Source organism: Schistocerca americana, chromosome 2 (assembly GCF_021461395.2).
Source record: "Schistocerca americana isolate TAMUIC-IGC-003095 chromosome 2, iqSchAmer2.1, whole genome shotgun sequence".
Lineage (NCBI taxonomy): Eukaryota > Metazoa > Arthropoda > Insecta > Orthoptera > Acrididae > Schistocerca > Schistocerca americana.
Window position 1 is genome coordinate 773,596,420 of NC_060120.1, and position 21,798 is coordinate 773,618,217.

Consider the following 21,798-nt stretch of genomic DNA (forward strand, 5'->3'; position numbering starts at 1 on the left):
TAAGTAGTGGGGTTTGGTCAATTCACCATTCCTAAAGGCCACATCCTAATTATTCTGACATATTTTCAATCTGAAACAATTGTTCTCCACTGTCAAAACATGTGTTATACAATCTTATAGTGTAAGTGTCCAAAGGTATATAATATCACAAGCTACTTCACAACAACATCTCAGCTCTTTAGTCAAAAGCTTCTCGGTTCGACCTCCAGTATGTGCAAATGTTTTAATTTTTAGCTGGCCGGAGTGGTCGAGCGGTTCTAGGCGCTACAGTCTGGAACCGCGCGACTGCGACGGTCGCAGGTTCGAATCCTACTTCGGCCATGGATGTGTGTGATGTCCTTAGGTTAGTTAGGTTTAAGTAGTTCTAAGTTCTAGGGGACTGATGACCACAGCAGTTAAGTCCCATAGTGCTCAGAGCCATTTTTAATTTTTATCTAATTCAATCGAACTTTCACATCAATGTTTAATGTTAGAAACTTTGCACAGCTTCGCAGCTGCCCAGGTCGTACACCCCTAGCTCCCATCCGCTCTGCCCTCCAAACTCTAGGTTCAACTGTAAATATCGTAACATAACAGCTTCATTGTCACAATTTACTCAGTGTAAGAAGTTTAAATTGCACATAATTCTAAAAATAGTGTAATTATGTCAATTTCATGCAACTGTGGTAAGCTTCAGTCCTTTGAGGTCTCAGACGTGCGTGCACGCATGTGTGTGTGTGTATGTGTGTGTGTGTGTGTGTGTGTGTGTGTGTGTGTGTATTGCATTAAGCTCTAGGGCTTTCAGGTCATTGGGAAGGTATATAAATCCTACATTATGCCCATATTGCCAGTTCATTTCAAAATGCTGCTGTTTAACAGTACATGCCTGCTAACAGCATGTGGTTCTACACTCCTGGAAATGGAAAAAAGAACACATTGACACCGGTGTGTCAGACCCACCATACTTGCTCCGGACACTGCGAGAGGGCTGTACAAGCAATGATCACACGCACGGCACAGCGGACACACCAGGAACCGCGGTGTTGGCCGTCGAATGGCGCTAGCTGCGCAGCATTTGTGCACCGCCGCCGTCAGTGTCAGCCAGTTTGCCGTGGCATACGGAGCTCCATCGCAGTCTTTAACACTGGCAGCATGCCGCGACAGCGTGGACGTGAACCGTATGTGCAGTTGACGGACTTTGAGCGAGGGCGTATAGTGGGCATGCGGGAGGCCGGGTGGACGTACCGCCGAATTGCTCAACACGTGGGGCGTGAGGTCTCCACAGTACATCGATGTTGTCGCCAGTGGTCGGCGGAAGGTGCACGTGCCCGTCGACCTGGGACCGGACCGCAGCGACGCACGGATGCACGCCAAGACCGTAGGATCCTACACAGTGCCGTAGGGGACCGCACCGCCACTTCCCAGCAAATTAGGGACACTGTTGCTCCTGGGGTATCGGCGAGGACCATTCGCAACCGTCTCCATGAAGCTGGGCTACGGTCCCGCACACCGTTAGGCCGTCTTCCGCTCACGCCCCAACATCGTGCAGCCCGCCTCCAGTGGTGTCGTGACAGGCGTGAATGGAGGGACGAATGGAGACGTGTCGTCTTCAGCGATGAGAGTCGCTTCTGCCTTGGTGCCAATGATGGTCGTATGCGTGTTTGGCGCCGTGCAGGTGAGCGCCACAATCAGGACTGCATACGACCAAGGCACACAGGGCCAACACCCGGCATCATGGTGTGGGGAGCGATCTCCTACACTGGCCGTACACCACTGGTGATCGTCGAGGGGACACTGAATAGTGCATGGTACATCCAAACCGTCATCGAACCCATCGTTCTACCATTCCTAGACCGGCAAGGGAACTTGCTGTTCCAACAGGACAATGCACGTCCGCATGTATCCCGTGCCACCCAACGTGCTCTAGAAGGTGTAAGTCAACTACCCTGGCCAGCAATATCTCCGGATCTGTCCCCCATTGAGCATGTTTGGGAATGGATGAAGCGTCGTCTCACGCGGTCTGCACGTCCAGCACGAACGCTGGTCCAACTGAGGCGCCAGGTGGAAATGGCATGGCAAGCCGTTCCACAGGACTACATCCAGCATCTCTACGATCGTCTCCATGGGAGAATAGCAGCCTGCATTGCTGCAAAAGGTGGATATACACTGTACTAGTGCCGACATTGTGCATGCTCTGTTGCCTGTGTCTATGTGCCTGTGGTTCTGTCAGTGTGATCATGTGATGTATCTGACCCCAGGAATGTGTCAATAAAGTTTCCCCTTCCTGGGACAATGAATTCACGGTGTTCTTATTTCAATTTCCAGGAGTGTAAATGTGTAAATGTCGGTTTAGTGTCACATAATGACTGTGAGGTAACAAGGGAAATTGGAAATGTTCATCATAATGAGGAAGTGCAACTTGTGCGATGGAAGGCAGCAAAGTACGCAAGAAAATGTTGTACATTTGATGACAACAGAGTACTATCCATCTCATCTTCCTCCAGACATCAACACTTATAGCAAGAAAGTCAGCGTAATCGACATATATGGAGCTCCTACACTGAAGTTATAATTGCCAGAAGATCCTTCAAAGTTTGTGTATTTTCGCCATTCAAATGTAAATAATCTGTATTGATTATATAGTGTATTATGCATTGCAGCAGACAGACTAACCAGGTGGGAACCATATGTAAAATACTATTCGATTATGTTGTGAACTATGTACTTGAATACAACATTCAGAATGATTTAGAATGGTGTATAAATGTATGTATACAGCACCAACGTATGCTACAACAGCTCCTATAAACATTAAATTAGTAGAACTTGGATTTACAGATGGAATACGCAATATGTCGTTTCTCCTACTGGTTTGAATGCTATACAGCCAGAGCTTATAGTGTGCAAAAATCAGCTATTTAGAAAATATTCTGGGGAAGCTATGTTGAATGAATAATATGACAATGTGATAACACTGCATATTTTATTTCTGTATGAAAAAATGTTAATAAAACAAAGATTATTTACAATATGTCTTTTTATTGAGGCAGTGATAGCATTATAATAAAAAATATAACCTGCAGCAGCATAAAATTTGTAGCTATGATGAATAGTCATACTATTCCACACATGCATGCACATACACAAACACACAATAAATGCGTTCAGTCATTCAGTGAAAAGTCTGAGTATGGTGTGGTTCCAGTACCATTCTCAAAAATGACCAGGATTTCATCATAATACAACAATCCGATCCTCAGTCGTGATAAAGTGTGCATCACATGTTTTTATGACTGAAATGCGCTTGGTGTTCTATATGCAGTGAAGTGTCATCATCAGCATTGTCATACAGAGATTTCAAGTAATCATCGACCATTAGATTTTTTGTGACTATGACTCACACCCTCAGCGTGTTTAAGGGTTGAGTCAGCTAGGCAGGCAGCAACAGCCGACTGAGACACGAGCAGCAACAGTGAAGTAACCGATGTTGTGACATTTTACGAGTCCCTAACCAGGAGCGAATTGTGTAGTTTCATATGTGTGTTACAGTAGTTTAGTTTCTTGAGTTTCTTCATATTACTTTAATATTTAATAGACCCACTTCTCGCGTCTTCGTTTGCGTCGGTAAATAAATCGATTTTGTGACACATCACAAGTTCCTTATCAGGAGCAAATTATTTAGCCTCACCTGAGTATTTTGGTACAGTGGTGGAAATATTACGTTCATCACCATGAATTACTTCATCTTTTTGTCGTTTACAGCAGTCTGCTTCAGGTTATACCTGTCCCATAGTTGCTAAACTTTGTTGACATATTCTTGCCTTAATAATCAGACGTCACACATATTTTCCAACAGTACACAACACTTTGTTGTTGTCGTTTGGTTTTACAATGAAACCAGTGTTGATACTGCCATTTTGAGTTGAGAGTTTGCAATGAGAAGATGGGCACGCCATTTGAAGAAAAGAAAGCTGCTATACTTGCTTATTCGTCTGTTGGTCTCAGCACCAGAGAAATAGCCTCTAAGACAGGAATTAATCAGTCTACGATTTCGAGGTTACTGAAAAAATACAGGGAAAAAAGGAATGTTGATCGTGAGAAAGGAAGAGGTCGGAAAAGGGCATCTGCTGCCAAACAAGACAGGGTATTGGAAAGGCTTTCGTTCGACGATCGTCGCCTGTCATCAACTGAACTAAAGCGAGACTGGGAAGAAATGTGCGACATCTCAGTAACCATTAGAAGTATAAGAAATAGACTACTGGATGTTGGACTCTCAGCTCGTCGGTCCTAGAAGGAAGCCTTTATTGACCAAGATAATGCGACAACAGCGACTACAATGAGCAAAGGCAAATGCGACATGGACAGCAGAGTGTGGAGCAAAGTAATCTTTTCAGACGCATCCAAATTTAATCTCCATGACTCAGATGGAGAAGTGTTCATGCATGGAAGAAAAGGTGAAGAATTTTTGCCATCATGCATAACACATACAGTCAAACACCCACAAGGACAGATTGTCTGGGGGTGCATTTCCAGTCACGGAGTAGATCGTCTGGACTTCGTCAATGGCACTATCAATGCAGATACTCACATAAGCATCCTTGAAAGGAAGCTTATGCCAACCATTAGAAATCAGTTTGGAGATGTTTCCAATTGCATTTTTCAGGATGACTCAGCTCCTTTCCATAGAGCTTTGAAGGTGAGTCCAATGACTAGTACAGGGTTATTACAAAAGATTGAAGCGATTTCACAGCACTACAATAACTTTATTATTTGAGATATTTTCACAATGCTTTGCACACACATACAAAAACTCAAAAAGTTTTTTTAAGCATTCACAAATGTTCGATATGTGCCCCTTTAGTGATTCGGCAGACATCAAGCCGATAATCAAGTTCCTCCCACACTCGGCGCAGCATGTCCCCATCAATGAGTTCGAAAGCATCGTTGATGCGAGCTCGCAGTTCTGGTACGTTTCTTGGTAGAGCAGGTTTAAACACTGAATCTTTCACATAACCCCACAGAAAGAAATCGCATGGGGTTAAGTCGGGAGAGCGTGGAGGCCGTGACATGAATTGCTGATCATGATCTCCACCACGACCGATCCATCGGTTTTCCAATCTCCTGTTTAAGAAATGCCGAACATCATGATGGAAGTGCGGTGGAGCACCATCCTGTTGAAAGATGAAGTCGGCGCTGTCGGTCTCCAGTTGTGGCATGATCCAATTTTCCAGCATGTCCAGATACACGTGTCCTGTAACGTTTTTTTCGCAGAAGAAAAAGGGGCCGTAAACTTTAAACCGTGAGATCGCACAAAACACGTTAACTTTTGGTGAATTGCGAATTTGCTGCACGAATGCGTGGCTATTCTCTACCGCCCAGATTCGCACACTGTGTCTGTTCATTTCACCATTAAGAAAAAATGTTGCTTCATCACTGAAAACAAGTTTCGCACTGAACGCATCCTCTTCCATGAGCTGTTGCAACCGCGCCGAAAATTCAAAGCGATTGACTTTGTCATCGGGTGTCAGGGCTTGTAGCAGTTATAAACGGTAAGGCTTCTACTTTAGCCTTTTCCGTAAGATTTTCCAAACCGTCGGCTGTGGTACGTTTAGCTCCCTGCTTGCTTTATTCGTCGACTTCCGCGGGCTACGCGTGAAATTTGCCCGCACGCGTTCAACCGTTTCTTCGCTCACTGCAGGCCCGACCCGTTGATTTCCCCTTACAGAATCATCCAGAAACTTTAAACTGCGCATACCATCGCCGAATGGAGTTATCAGTTGGTGGATCTTTGTTGAAATTCGTCCTGAAGTGTCGTTGCACTGTTATGACTGACTGATGTGAGTGCATTTCAAGCACGACATACGCTTTCTCGGCTCCTGTCGCCATTTTGTCTCACTGCGCTCTCGAGCGCTCTGGCGGCAGAAACCTGAAGTGCGGCTTCAGCTGAACAAAACTTTATGAGTTTTTCTACGTATCTGTAGTGTGTTGTGACCATATGTCAATGAATGGAGCTACAGTGAATTTATGAAATCGCTTCAATCATTTGTAATAGCCCTGTATTTGTACCAAACATGAAGCAGATTACTTTCTTGGTTACATATCACGTACTTTTACTTTTCAGATAAAATATTTCCTTCGAAAAAATGGAGTTCGAGTATTAGAGTGGCCTGGAAACAGCCCTGATATCAATCCTACTGAGAACTGTTGGAAGGTTATGGGAAATACTAACACCAAAAAGAAGCCACGGAATAAACGGGAGCTGTTAGAGAGCCTTGTGCATGTCTGGTTTCATGAACTGAGTGAGGAGTACATTAAAAAGTTAATTCTTTACATCTACATCTACATCTACATTGATACTCTGCAAGCCACCCAACGGTGTGTGGCGGAGGGCCAAGTGGTGATTAATGGATGTGGTGGAGTAACAAAGTATTAAATGCAACAGTGTGTTCATAAGAGGCAATACAAACACTAAAATCCGTCAGTGTTATCTTACAACATTGATATGCAGTGTTTCTTTCAACATTAGTACTCATATTTCACAATAGCTGAAATATCCACTTACATTCATTTTTCAAGAAAGTGTTAAATTATAAAAAACAAACATTTTTATAGGAACAAAAATTAAGAATAAAACAAATTGACAAAAATTGTTGTGTATATTCATTTCTGATGGAAATCGAGAGAAATCACGCAAACTTAGCTCAGTTATTCAGTGATTGTAACAAAAATTGTTAATTGTAAGAGGTGATGCAATAAATATTTCCACCACTGTAGTTCAGTTTATGAATCTCTGAGTGTTAATCTAATTTATTAGACACAGTTCTTGCATTTAATCCGTGTCTGCAGCAGAGTTTCATGGCGCACGTCGATAGTCGTTTGTCCATTTGTTTTGAAAGGTAGTGATCGCTTGTTGGTGTTAATCAGCAAGTCAAGCAGCAACAGCCGGCCGAAACACAAGCAGCAACAGGAAGTAACCAATTTTGTTATATTTTATCAGTTCCTAGCCAGGAGCGAATTGTATAGTTCCATGTATGTGCTTTGGTAGTTTAGTTTCTTGAATTCCTGCGTGTTAATTTAATATTTAAAACACGCCATTAAAACAAAGGCATTTTTCGTTGTAGAGGAATCTTCTCAAGAAATTTCAATCACTAACTTTCTCCTCCGAATGCGAAAGTACTTTGTTTTAGCATTGATAGGGACTGTGACTGCTGTGTTTGGATGCGGGCTGAGTTGGCATCCCTTCGCTTCCAGCTTCAGGCAGTGTTGGCCTCGGTCACACAGCTTGAGGCTGTTGCCAATGGGCATCACTGTGGGTGTCCGGATAGGGGTTTGTCGGGGACGGCCATCTCGTCCCATGCATCCCCCGATCGGACTACGGCTGTGGCTGCCCGGGATACTGCCCACATAGAGGCTGTCCCCTCACCTGTGGTAGAGTGGGAGGTCGTCTTGAGGTGTGGCAGGGGGCGAAAGACGTTCCGCAGGGCTGAACGGAAGGCCTCCCCAGTTTGTCTGACGAACCCGTTTTAGGGTCTGTCTCCGGCTGATACTGATCTTCAGCTGTACATGGCTGCTTGTCCTGTTCCTGAGATTGCCCCTCAGTCTGCAAGATCCGGGCGGTCGCAGAGGATGGGCTAACTGGTAATTGGGAGCTCCAACGTCAGGCATGTAATGGGGCCCCTTAGGGATATGGCATCAAGAGAAGGGAAGAAAACCAATTTGCCCTCCATGTGCATAGCAGGGGGAGTCATTCCAGATGTGGAAATGGTCCTTCCGGATGCCATGAAGGGTACAGGGTGCACCCATCTGCAGGTGGTCGCTCATGTTGGCACCAATGATGTGTGTCGCTATGGATCGGAGGAAATCCTCTCTGGCTTCCGGCGGCTATCTGATTTGGTGAAGACTGCTAGTCTCGCAAGTGGGATGAAAGCAGAGCTCACCATCTGCAGCATCGTCGACAGGACTGACTGTGGTCCTTTGGTACAGAGCCGAGTGGAGGGTCTGAATCAGAGGCTGAGACGGTTCTGCGACCGTGTGGGCTGCAGTCCTGGACTTGCGCCATAGGGTGATGGGGTTTTGGGTTCCGCTGGATAGGTCAGGAGTCCACTACACACAGCAGGCGGCTATACGGGTAGCAGGGGTTGTGTGGCGTGCTGAGAGTATTCGTGCGGAACGATTTGAAGTGGAATGATCATATAAAATTAATTGTTGGTAAGGCGGGTACAAGGTTGGGATTGATTGAAAATGTAATCGATCAACAAAGGAGGTGGCTTACAAAACAGTCGTTCGACCTATACTTGAGTATTGCTCATCAGTGTGGGATCCGTACCAGGTCGGGTTGGTGGAGGAGATAGAGAAGATCCAAAGAAGAGCTGCGCGTTTTGTCACAGGGTTATTTGGTAAGCGTGACAGCGTTATGGAGATGTTTAGAAAACTCAAGTGGCAGACTCTGCAAGAGAGGCGCTCTGCATCGCGGTGTAGCTTGCTCGCCAGGTTTCGAGAGGGTGCGCTTCTGGATGAGGTATCGAATATATTGCTTCCCCCTACTTATACCTCCCGAGAGATCACGAATGTAAAATTAGAGAGATTCGAGCGCGCACAGAGGCTTTCCCGCAGTCGTTCTTCCCGCGAACCATACGCGACTGGAACAGGAAAGGGAGGTAATGACAGCAGCACGTAAAGTGCCCTCCCCCACACAGTGTTGACTGGCTTGCGGAGTATAAATGTAGATGTAATTGTATACCTACATAGGGAGAAATGATCATCATAATAAATTAAGAGAAATAAGAGCTCGAAGGGAAAGGTATAGGTGCTCGTTTCTTCTTTGCGCTTTTCGAGACTGGAATAATAGGGAATTATTGTGAAGGTGGTTCGATGAGCTCTTTCCCTGGCAATTAAGTGTGATTTACAGAGCATTCTTGTAGATGTACATGTAGATCTTGTGTCTGTTTGGTATGTACACATTTTGGAACGAAGAACAGCAAACTCTTCAATCTGCATGCTGTTCATCTCGTCTCTCATAAAATCTTATTGTTTGCTGGTGTTATGCCATAAGGATTATCAGCCTCTTATCCAGATGTGTCGAATTCGTTAGGATTGCACCTTATCACTTCATATGGACCACTTCCCATCCAATAAATGAAGCTGTCAGTATCCATATAAAGTAAATTAGGTTGTTTAAAATGAGGTTTGGCAAACATATAATGAAACCCTTACATGAAAGCTAACAGGTCTAATATACACATACTGACATAAATAGGGTTCTTGACCTGGCAGAAATCAAAGTCTTTATTGAAAATAGTAGCCCATTTAAAATTTCATTTGTTAGTTAATTGTCTTCCCCATGACACCCATCCCATTTACTGAACAAATAAATGTTGTGATTCTTCTAAGACTTCCCATCGTATTCTCAAAAACAGAATTATTCATAAGTTTCTCTCCTTTTGGTATTTAAATCGATATATTTCTTCAGTCAAGCAGACTAACCAAATTTAATAGTACAATGGACTTTTTCTAGCTGCATCTCTATCTTTAAGCACTGCTGAGGGCTTCCATAATGTATGACTTTTCCATCCAACTTTGCCATCAACTTGGAGCGGGAACCTTTCCACATAACTCTATGCTCTGGACTGGTAGATCATTGTGTGCATTATGTAAGCTAGTAGGATATGTCATGTCTCCCACCAGGACATATCCTACCTTACAATCATCACAGCTGAGATGTCTTTTTTTTAATTTGCAGATTTCTTTATCAGATACCCACTAAAACCCACCAATGGGTAGAAACCGTTGTATGCCATAGCCATATTAACAACTAGGTAAACATGTAATTTGGATCGACGGATGTGTTTTCACGACTAATTCATGCATTATTTGCCTTTGCATGACTATTCACACATTGAAATAACCCACCGCAAATCCTGTGTCTGAAAAACAATAGCATATCCACGTTTGTTAGTAACTAACATGATAACAGTTTTTTTAACATCGCATCCCACGAAAGCCATGGTGCCGTTTAGTAGAATACCGAATCCAACTTGTATGTTTCCATGCACGCGTTTCAGAATTGTTCAAAGGTGTCTGCAAGTAAACATAAATTTGTATCCATGTAAAGAGTTGCATGCTCCTCTAAATTAGAAATATTAAACTCATTCCAAATATGGAGTGCAGTTCATATTCCTCATTCTTTATGCTGTTTCCAACAAGTTCACTGTAGAATGTGGTTTTGTCAGGCAACATGGTTTCACATAGGCTTTCCTCTGAATCTAAATATTCCTAGGGGAAAACGCCTTGCCTCGTTAGCAGCTGAAATTTAGCATAATTGGAGTGTGCTGCCTGAGTGAGATGAAAATCTTCGTTGCACATCGTTTCAGCAAGTTTCTGCATTTGTGCTTGCATTAACCTTAGTGAGTCGAGGAAATGCAACATAATATTCTCTGTCATTCTCTTTGAAAACCAGATATTCTTTTCAGTACTCTCATATAATACGCTAATCTTATAATGAGGTAAGCTAAATTCATTCAAAGATTCAATGAACAAGTGGGCATCATACCCGCAAATAGTGGGAAACAACAATTAAGTGCCAGGGAAGCTTATAATACAAACAGTATGAATTATGTGCAGCATCACGAAATTTATTGGTGATATGACAACGATCCATGCAAGGTGTTTCAACTGCTCTGCCTAAAGGTTCCCTGCAGATATAACATTTAATTGCATTCACGTGCAATGTTGTAATTTCAGACGTTTTAGTTACAGGACCAGTGCTATTACAGAGCCCATCAAATCTCTTTGCAAGATCTTCAAGCTCAGAGCGCAGCAATCTCACTGGGTCTTCACCAGTATATGAACCAAAATTGTTAAGAGATGAATCGTATGAGCACACAACTTGATATGCGACTGCAAACTGTACATGTTGCTCTATAATAGTAATATGAGATTTACCCTCACAATACGCAACAATTCTGAGTATATACTCAAAGCCAGCATAACTGACAAGTGGCACTCTCTCATTGTGCAGGAAATTCTTGAATTTTAGGAATTTACTATACTCTGTAGGCATTTCTCTATGTACAGGAGCTTTAGAAGAGCACTCACGTTGATGCTCTGTTAATTTTCCGCTTGTGTAAAATGAGTTCAGGTGTCTGCGACAAATATGTCGTGCACCGCGATGTTTACTTGATTGGGACGAAATAAGGCGAGATATATTCTTTAATGAACAGTAAAGCTGTTTTTCGCCATCAGCTATCAGTAATAAATCTGGGTGTTCCTTTCTTAGACCAGAGCATTTGGAGAAGTGAACAGGAAATAGAATTTTATGTGCAGTCTTGTTATCACTATAGTGCGTTTAAAACTACTTGCGACTTTTGACATTTCGCTCTCCAGAGGAGACAGGAAGCTGTTGTACAGGTAACACCAATGACGAGCCGGCTTTCCCTATCACGCAACCAGCAGTTGGGGTGGTAAAGTGCCTCTTTTGCCACGCCGTGGATAAACAGTACAACGTGGTGTCGTGCATTGGAGGCACCTACGTTAATTAGCTCTAGTTGTAATTTGTTATTTTCTGGCGTTGAAGTGGTCTACAGTCGTCAGGTATTGTGAACGAGTGTTTCGTGTTGGTGCTGCATTAATAATAACAGTGCAGCACAGTACAGATTCGCAAAAAAAAAAAGTGGTCGTCCTCAAAAGAGCACGTTCTCTGGCTGTGAAGATAACCAGGACGACGAACTGGCTAACGCTAAAGAGCATGATCAGGCTTCCTCCATACCATGCTCACTTAGATCCGACTGAGAATACATGGGCCTAGGTGAAAAGTAATGTTGAAAGAAACGACGAGAAATTTACGCTCATAGAGGTTGAAATACTGACAAAAGAAATCAGTGCAAATGTTACATCACAGGACTGGTCTCAGGTAGTCAGTCATACCAAGAATGTAGATGAGGAGACATGGATTCATGAAGGACTGACTCGAATTTTGACTAATACACTACTGGCCATTAAAATTGCTACACCACGAAGATGACGTGCTGCAGACGCGAAATTTAACCGACAGGAAGAAGATGCTTTGATATGCAAATGATTAGCTTTTCAGAGTATTCACACAAGGTTGGCGCCGGTGGCGACACCTACAACGTGCTGACATGAGGAAAGTTTCCAACTCATTTCTCATACACAAATAACAGTTGACCAGCATTGCCTGGTGAAACGTTGTTGTGATGCCTCGTGTAAGGAGGAGAAATGCGTACCATCACGTTTCCGACTTTGATAAAGGTCGGATTGTAGGTAATCCCGATTGCGGTTTACCGTATCGCGACATTGCTGCTCGCGTTGGTCGAGATCCAATGACTGTTAGCAGGATATGGAATCGGTGGGTTCAGGAGAGTAATCCGGAACGCCGTGCTGGATCCCAACGGCCTCATATCACTAGCAGTCGAGATGACAGGCATCTTATCTGCATGGCTGTAACGGATTGTGCAGCCACATCTCGATCCCTGAGTCAACAGACGGGGACGTTTGTAAGACAACAACCATCTGCGCGAACAGTTCGACGACGTTTGCAGCAGCATGGACTATCAGCTCGGAGTCCATGGCTGCGGTTACCCTTGACGCTGCATCACAGACAGGAGCGCCTGCGATGGTGTACTCGACGACGAACCTGGGTGCACGAATGGCTAAACGTCATTTTTTCGGATGAATCCGCTTTCTGTTTACAGCATCATAATGGTCGCAACGGTGTTTGGCGACATCGCGGTGAACGCACATTGGACGTGTGTATTCGTCATCGCCATACTGGCATATCACCCGGAGTGATGGTATGCGGTGCCACTGGTTACACGTCTCGGTCGCCTCTTGTTCGCGTTGACGGCACTTTGAACAGTGGACGTTACATTTCAGATGTGTTACGACCCGTGGCTCTACCCTTCACTCGATCCTTGCGAAACCCTACACTTCAGCAGGATAATGCACGACCGCATGTTGCAGGTCCTGTACAGGCCTTTCTGGATACAGAAAATGTTCGACTGCTGCCCTGGCCAGCACATTCTCCAGATCTCTCACCAATTGAAAACGTCTGGTCTACATCTACATCTACATCTACATGGATACTCCGCAAGCCACCCAACGGTGTGTGGCGGAGGGCACTTTACGTGCCACTGTCATTACCTCCCTTTCCTGTTCCAGTCGCGTATGGTTCGCGGGAAGAACGACTGTCTGAAAGCCTCCGTGCGCGCTCTAATCTCTCTAATTTTACATTCGTGATCTCCTCGGGAGGTATAAGTAGGGGGAAGCAATATATTCGATACCTCATCCAGAAACGCACCCTCTCGAAACCTGGCGAGCAAGCTACACCGCGATGCAGAGCGCCTCTCTTGCAGAGTCTGCCACTTGAGTTTATTAAACATCTCCGTAACGCTATCACGGTTACCAATTAACCCTGTGACGAAACGCGCCGCTCTTCTTTGGATCTTCTCTATCTCCTCCGTCAAACCGATCTTGTACGGATCCCACACTGATGAGCAATACTCAAGTATAGGTCGAACGAGTGTTTTGTAAGCCACCTCCTTTGTTGATGGACTACATTTTCTAAGCACTCTCCCAATGAATCTCAACCTGGTACCCGCCTTACCAACAATTAATTTTATATGATCATTCCACTTCAAATCGTTCCGCACGCATACTACCAGATATTTTACAGAAGTAACTGCTACCAGTGTTTGTTCCGCTATCATATAATCATGCAATAAAGGATCCTTCTTTCTATGTATTCGAAATACATTACATTTGTCTATGTTAAGGGTCAGTTGCCACTCCCTGCACCAAGTGCCTATCCGCTGCAGATATTCCTGCATTTCGCTACAATTTTCTAATGCTGCAACTTCTCTGTATACTACAGCATCATCCGCGAAAAGCCGCATGGAACTTCCGACACTATCTACTAGGTCATTTATATACATTGTGAAAAGCAATGGTCCCATAACACTCCCCTGTGGCACGCCAGAGGTTACTTCAACGTCTGTAGACGTCTCTCCATTGATAACAACATGCTGTGTTCTGTTTGCTAAAAACTCTTCAATCCAGCCACACAGCTGGTCTGATATTCCGTAGGCTCTTACTTTGTTTACAGGCGACAGTGCGGAACTGTATCGAACGCCTTCCGGAAGTCAAGAAAAATAGCATCTACCTGGGGGCCTGTATCTAATATTTTCTGGGTCTCATGAACAAATAAAGCGAGTTGGGTCTCACACGATCGCTGTTTCCGGAATCCATGTTGATTCCTACATAGTAGATTCTGGGTTTCCAAAAACGACATGATACTCGAGCAAAAAACATGTTCTAAAATTCTACAACAGATCGACGTCAGAGATATAGGTCTATAGTTTTGCGCATCTGCTCGACGACCCTTCTTGAAGACTGGGACTATCTGTGCTCTTTTCCAATCATTTGGAACCCTCCGTTCCTCTAGAGACTTGCGGTACAAGGCTGTTAGAAGGGGGGCAAGTTCTTTCGCGTACTCTGTGTAGAATCGAATTGGTATCCCGTCAGGTCGAGTGGACTTTCCTCTATTGAGTGATTCCAGTTGCTTTTCTATTCCTTGGACACTTATTTCGATGTCAGCCATTTTTTCGTTTGTGCGAGGATTTAGAGAAGGAACTGCAGTGCGGTCTTCCTCTGTGAAACAGCTTTGGAAAAAGGTGTTTAGTATTTCAGCTTTACGCGTGTCATCCTCTGTTTCAATGCCATCATCATCCCGGAGTGTCTGGATATGCTGTTTTGAGCCACTTACTGATTTAACATAAGACCAGAACTTCCTAGGATTTTCTGTCAAGTCGGTACATAGAATTTTACTTTCGAATTCACTGAACGCATCACGCATAGCCCTCCTTACGCTAACTTTGACATCGTTTAGCTTCTGTTTGTCTGAGAGGTTTTGGCTGCGTTTAAACTTGGAGTGGAGCTCTCTTTGCTTTCACAGTAGTTTCCTAACTTTGTTGTTGTACCACAGTGGGTTTTTCCCGTCCCTCACAGTTTTACTCGGCGCGTACCTGTCTAAAACGCATTTTACGATTGCCTTGAACTTTTTCCATAAACACTCAACATTGTCAGTGTCGGAACAGAAATTTTCGTTTTGGTCTGTTAGGTAGTCTGAAATCTGCCTTCTATTACTCTTGCTAAACAGATAAACCTTCCTCCCTTTTTTTATATTCCTATTAACTTCCATACTGAGGGATGCTGCAGCGGCCTTATGATCACTGATTCCCTGTTCTGTACACACAGAGTCGAAAAGTTCGGGTCTGTTTGTTATCAGTAGGTCCAAGATGTTATCTCCACGAGTCGGTTCTCTGTTTAATTGCTCGAGGTAATTTTCGGATAGTGCACTCAGTATAATGTCACTCGATGCTCTGTCCCTACCACCCGTCCTAAACATCTGAGTGTCCCAGTCTATATCTGGTAAATTGAAATCTCCACCTAAGACTATAACATGCTGAGAAAATTTATGTGAAATGTATTCCAAATTTTCTCTCAGTTGTTCTGCCACTAATGCTGCTGAGTCGGGAGGTCGGTAAAAGGAGCCAATTATTAACCTAGTTCGGTTGTTGAGTGTAACCTCCACCCATAATAATTCACAGGAACTATCCACTTCTACTTCACTACAGGATAAACTACTACTAACAGCGACGAACGCTCCACCACCGGTTGCATGCAATCTATCCTTTCTAAACACCGTCTGTTCCTTTGTAAAAATTTCGGCAGAATTTATCTCTGGCTTAAGCCAGCTTTCTGTACCTATAACAATTTCAGCTTCGGTGCTTTCTATCAGCGCTTGAAGTTCTGGTACTTTACCAACGCAGCTTCGACAGTTGACAATTACAATACCGATTGCTGCTTGGTCCCCGCATGTGCTGACTTTGCCCCGCACCCATTGAGGCTGTTGCCCTTTCTGTACTTTCCCAAGGCCATCTAACCTAAAAAACCGCCCAGCCCACGCCACACAACCCTGCTACCCGTGTAGCCGCTTGTTGCGTGTAGTGGACTCCTGACCTATCCAGCGGAACCCGAAACCCCACCACCCTACGGCGCAAGTCGAGGAATCTGCAGCCCACACGGTCGCAGAACCGTCTCAGCCTCTGATTCAGACCCTCCACTCGGCTCTGTACCAAAGGTCCGCAGTCAGTCCTGTCGACGATGCTGCAGATGGTGAGCTCTGCTTTCATCCCGCTAGCGAGACTGGCAGTCTTCACCAAATTAGATAGCCGCCAGAAGCCAGAGAGGATTTCCTCCGATCCATAGTGACACACATCATTGGTGCCGACATGAGCGACCACCTGCAGATGGGTGCACTCTGTACCCTTCATGGCATCCGGAAGGACCCTTTCCACATCTGGAAGGACTCCCCCCGGTATGCACACGGAGTGCACATTGGTTTTCTTCCCCTCTCTTGCTGCCATTTCCCTAAGGGGCCTCATTACGCGCCTGACGTTGGAGCTCCCAATTACCAGTAAGCCCACCCTCTGCGACTGCCCGGATCTTGGAGACTGAGGGGCAACCTCTGGAACAGGACAAGCAGCCATGTCAGGCCGAAGATCAGTATCAACCTGAGACAGAGCCTGAAACCGGTTCGTCAGACAAACTCCGGAATGTCTTTCGCCCCCTGCCACACCTTGAGACGACCTCCCACTCTACCACAGGTGAGGGATCAGCCTCAATGCGGGCAGTATCCTGGGCAACCACAGACGTAGTCCGATCAGGGGATGCGTGGGACGAGCTGGCCGTCCCCGACAAACCCCCATCCGGACCCCCACAGTGATGCCCATTGGCAACAGCCTCAAGCTGTGTGACGGAAGCCAACACTGCCTGAAGCTGGGAGCGAAGGGATGCCAACTCAGCCTGCATCCGAACACAGTAGTTGCAGTCCCTATCCATGCTAAAAACTGTTTTGCAAAGAACGTCTGAACTAATCTACAGAGAGCGCAAACAAATTGACAAAATTTAAACGGTTATTAAAATACAAGATTGCCTAGTAAATGCAGTAATGCTGCTACTTGCGCACTGCTGACACTGCTCGGTGGCGGAAGGAGACTACGCGAATTTACACAATTCAGGTACTAAAACGCGATGCTACACTCTCAAATACTATAATACGCCCGAAATTTATGAATTAAACAATGCAAGTACCAAAAACACGCAAAGAAATTAAGAATTAAACTATGTAACAAATGAATGAGCTAGAAGTATACGACTTGCTGCTGCAGCTGCTTATCCAACGGCGGCAGGGAGCACACTGACTGTGACCAACCGACACTGGCCGTTCAAAACAAAAACAGAAGACAAACGACTACGCGAATTTACACTATTCAGGTACTAAAACGCGATGCTACAACTCTCAAATACTATAATACGCCCGAAATTTATGAATTAAACAATGCAAGTACCAAAAACACGCAAAGAAATTAAGAATTAAACTATGTAACAAATGAGTGAGCTAGGAGTATACGACTTGCTGCTGCAGCTGCTTATCCAATGGCGGCAGGGAGCACACTGACTGTGACCAACCGACACTGGCCGTTCAAAACAAAAACAGAAGACAAACGACTACGCGAATTTACACTATTCAGGTACTAAAACGCGATGCTACAACTCTCAAATACTATAATACGCCCTAAATTTATGAATTAAACAATACAAGTACCAAAAACACGCAAAGAAATTAAGAATTAAACTATGTAACAAATGAGTGAGCTAGAAGTATACGACTTGCTGCTGCAGCTGCTTATCCAACGGCGGCCTAAACACAGCAGAATTTACAAATATACATCTCACTAACATTCTAACGCATTTGAAAAGGATGACGAAATCGTAAAATAGCATATTACTGAACTAGGAACTGAAGGCGAGACATATCATTAGTCATGAGGAAGCCCATCCTCGGTACAAAAAGAAATGTGTAATTTCTTCACTTATACTGTTTCAAAACCCACAGCAATTCCCATTTCACAGGCTATGTATGGTCCTTAAAAACTACATTATTTCATTTTAAAACGATCTGTAGTTGCTTGAATAATGCGGTAGATATTGAGGCTTTGCATATTAATCTTAAGGAAAAATACTCATCTCTTTGCGTGCTATCATTTGCCAAATCTTGTTTCTATATCTCAGACCGTTTATGAGACACGAGGGATTTATGAATATTTCATTCTGACTTTTTCACTGGCGTGTGTGTTCGTGTGCATACTTTCCAGTTTCTCGATATTGCAGATACACAGCGATATCCTTAGACGTTTAAAGAATAATTCAATATGTTATCTAAATATCATATGTAGCAACATATGACCTAACACACACCAAACGCAAATTCGTAGCGACCCCTGTTTTTCACTGCAAACTTTAAGAATTTCTTGAGTAATGTAGCTAATACCGGAACGCCAGGGTAGCTGAGAGTGCTAACGCGCTGCTTCCTGGACTCGGGTAGGCGCGCCGGCCCCGGATCGAATCCGCCGGCGGACTAGCGGAGAGGGCCAGTGTGCCAGCCAGCCTGGATGTGGTTTTTAGGCAGTTTTCCACATCCTACTAGGTGAATATCGGGCTGGTTCCCACGTTCTGCCTCAGTTACACAACTCGTAGACATCTGAAACACACTCGACGACACAGACAGTTAGGATACACACATTCTGTCATGAGGGTGGGGGGGGGGGGGGGGGGTGGCGGCAGGAAGGGCATCCGGCCACCCCTTGAAATTAACATGCCACATCATCTGGTTAACCATATCAGCAGACCCCGCAGGTCTGCATTAATGCTTGGAAAGAGAGCATGTAGCTAATACCGAAATATCACAATAACTATGATTTTTAACGAAATGATACATAATTCATCATGAAGCTATAAGATGTATGAGACTCAGAGTTTATTACCGTATAGTTTCTTTAAAACTTTAAAATCGTCTGAGAAGTATTGCAGGTCGGCCAGCTTGTGTGGCTGACAGGATACGCACCGAGCAGGCCTGGCATTACCCTCACGCCGTACTGAACCGTCAAAAAGTCGCAGCTAATTTGAGACGCACTACAGTCTGTATGCAACCAGGCTGTATACATGAATAGATACATGCGGATTCTGTTTCCTGAACTTTTATGAGGTACTCTATACCTTCACGTTTATAATGTGTCGAAACATCACACTACTATTAACTACCAGGACGTTCTGGATTATACCTCAAATTATTCTCGCAGGTCAATGGACACCATGCAAAGCAAAACTGATCTTTATTTTGAATATCAATAACAGTGTTTTCTAACGCTATATGTTTCGGGAGTTTAATCTGTGAAGACCCTTCATTACATTCGTCGTAGGTGTACATGAGTACGTCTAAATACAACACTTTTCTTAGCGCCTTACCGGATTCCCTTTTTGTAAACGGTGAGAAATGTATATCTCGTACCAATCAGTGAGCAAAGTGCTTTAAATAACGGCTAGCTCTACACTCAAATTAGATTTTTTAAACCGTAAGTACCCGTACTCAGATAACTGTATACTTCATTTCTTTCACAGACCTGCTTTTCGAAAGCTTACCTCCTCCTAGCACAGCTGAAGTTTTCTTTTTTTTTTTTTAACTTCAGTAGTAAGTATATTATAAAGGCCGTCAGAGGCAGTGAGTAACGGTGAGTAACGGTACCTTTTGCCGTCTTGAAGCGATGCAGTGAAGATGAGTCCCAGGACTCTTAATAGCTCTAAACGTCCTCATGCTGGTAAGTATTATTCATTTATTCACAATCTTGCTTCATAGACTCATCAAACTGTGAAGTGTAATCTACAGTAACGGAATATAAATCGCAACACCAAAAAATAATTAATATAGGGTAATGAACTTTCGGGAATAGATTTGTCTAGTTAACATTACGAGATAATAGTTTAATGTAAGTGTGAGATAAGCCATTGCAAATGTGAAATGCTGGTACGTTAATAACCGCTGTAGCCGCCAGAATGTTCATTACAAGCTTTCAAATGTGCATCCATTGTGTCGTGGAGGTGCTGGATGTCAGTTTGTGAGATGGAGTTCCATTCCTCTTGCACTTGGTCTGTCAATACAGGAATGGTTAATATAGTTTGCGGATGATGCTTGAAATGGCTCTGAGCACTATGGGACTTAACATCTATGGTCATCAGTCCCCTAGAACTTAGAACTACTTAAACCTAACTAACCTAAGGACAGCACACAACACCCAGCCATCACGAGGCAGAGAAAATCCCTGACCCCGCCGGGAATCGAACCCGGGAACCCGGGCGTGGGAAGCGCGAATGCTACCGCACGACCACGAGATGCGGGCGATGATGCTTGAGTGTTACCTGATGATGTCCCGTATGTGCTCGACTGGAGACGGATCTGGTGATCGATAGGCCAAGGGAACATTTAGACACCCTGTAGAACATGCTGGGTTACAGTAGCGGTATGTAAGTGTGCGTTATCTTGTTGGAAAACATCCCCCAGAATGCTGTTCACCAATAGCAGCACAACATCACGAATCACCGAACTATCAAATTTGCAGTCGGTGTGCGTGTGGTAACTACGAGACCGCTCCTGCTGTCATACGAAATCGCACCGCACACCGTAACTCCAGGTGTAGGTCCAGTGTGTCCAGCACACAGACAGGTTCGTTGCAGGGCCTCAAGTGACCTCTTCTAATCAACACTCGGCCATCACTGGCACCGAGGCAGAACCAACTTTCATCAGAAAACACAACAGACCTCCATGTTGACCTCCACTGAGCTTTCGCTTGACTCCACTGAAGTTGCAAATGCTGGTGGTTTGAGGTACAGTGGAATGCATCTGGCTCGGAGCTATCCTTGAAGTAACAAATTTTAAACAGACCGTTGTGTCACTGTGGTGCCAACTGCTGCTGAAATTGCGGCTGTAGATGCATTACGATGCGCCATAATCGTGTGCCGAATGCGATGTTTTTCCCTCGTGTTAGTGCCATGTGGCCATCTGAAGCCTGGTCTTCTACAAGTTGTAAATTCTCGTAACTTTCGCTGGCAGCAGTCACGTACAGTGGCAATATTCCTGCCAAGTTTTTATGTAATATTACAGAAGGAAAATCCAGCTTCTCTTTCCTATTAAACGATCTCATTTAAACTCAGTGAGGTGGTGATAATTGCGTATTTAGCGCTCAAACTCATTCCTCATTTACATCAAATCACTATGTTCCCTCTCAAAGACAACTAAAGCTCAAGACCGTTGCTGTGTATATTTAAAGCAAACCTGATTTGCATCCTCATAGTGGCGCTACTAGCGCCACTCTTGTGCGACTGGCGCGAAATTTATATAGAATTTATCTTTCAGAAACACGCCTACCAACTTTCGTTTATTTTCGCAGCTCCTTCTTGGAGTTGCGATTTTTTTCCATCAGTGTATATTACAGGTGATGACACATATAAACTCGACTGGGTATATTCCGTTCTCGATGAAGTACTTGAAATAACTAACAATGATCGTTTCTACATGTAAATTCACCAACAGCAGCAACAGCGTATGTTAACGACCTGTTTCAGTCTTTATTCCGTAAGTAGTACATTTACTCTACATGTGTGTTAAAATAGTATTTAACTGCATATTCTGATACATACAGAGTCATGTGCAAGCCTTCTATGGACCTGAGATAATTCTCAAAAGTCTTAGTTGTCAGGTGCTTCATTTATGAGTAAGTGCTACTCTTGTACTGTCATATTGTTTTTGTATAATATATATATAACTTACATCTGTCCTCCTCCAACTGGTGGTAAGTACCACATTATTCTACAGGAGTAACTTTTTTCCCGTTACTTACTTCATTAATC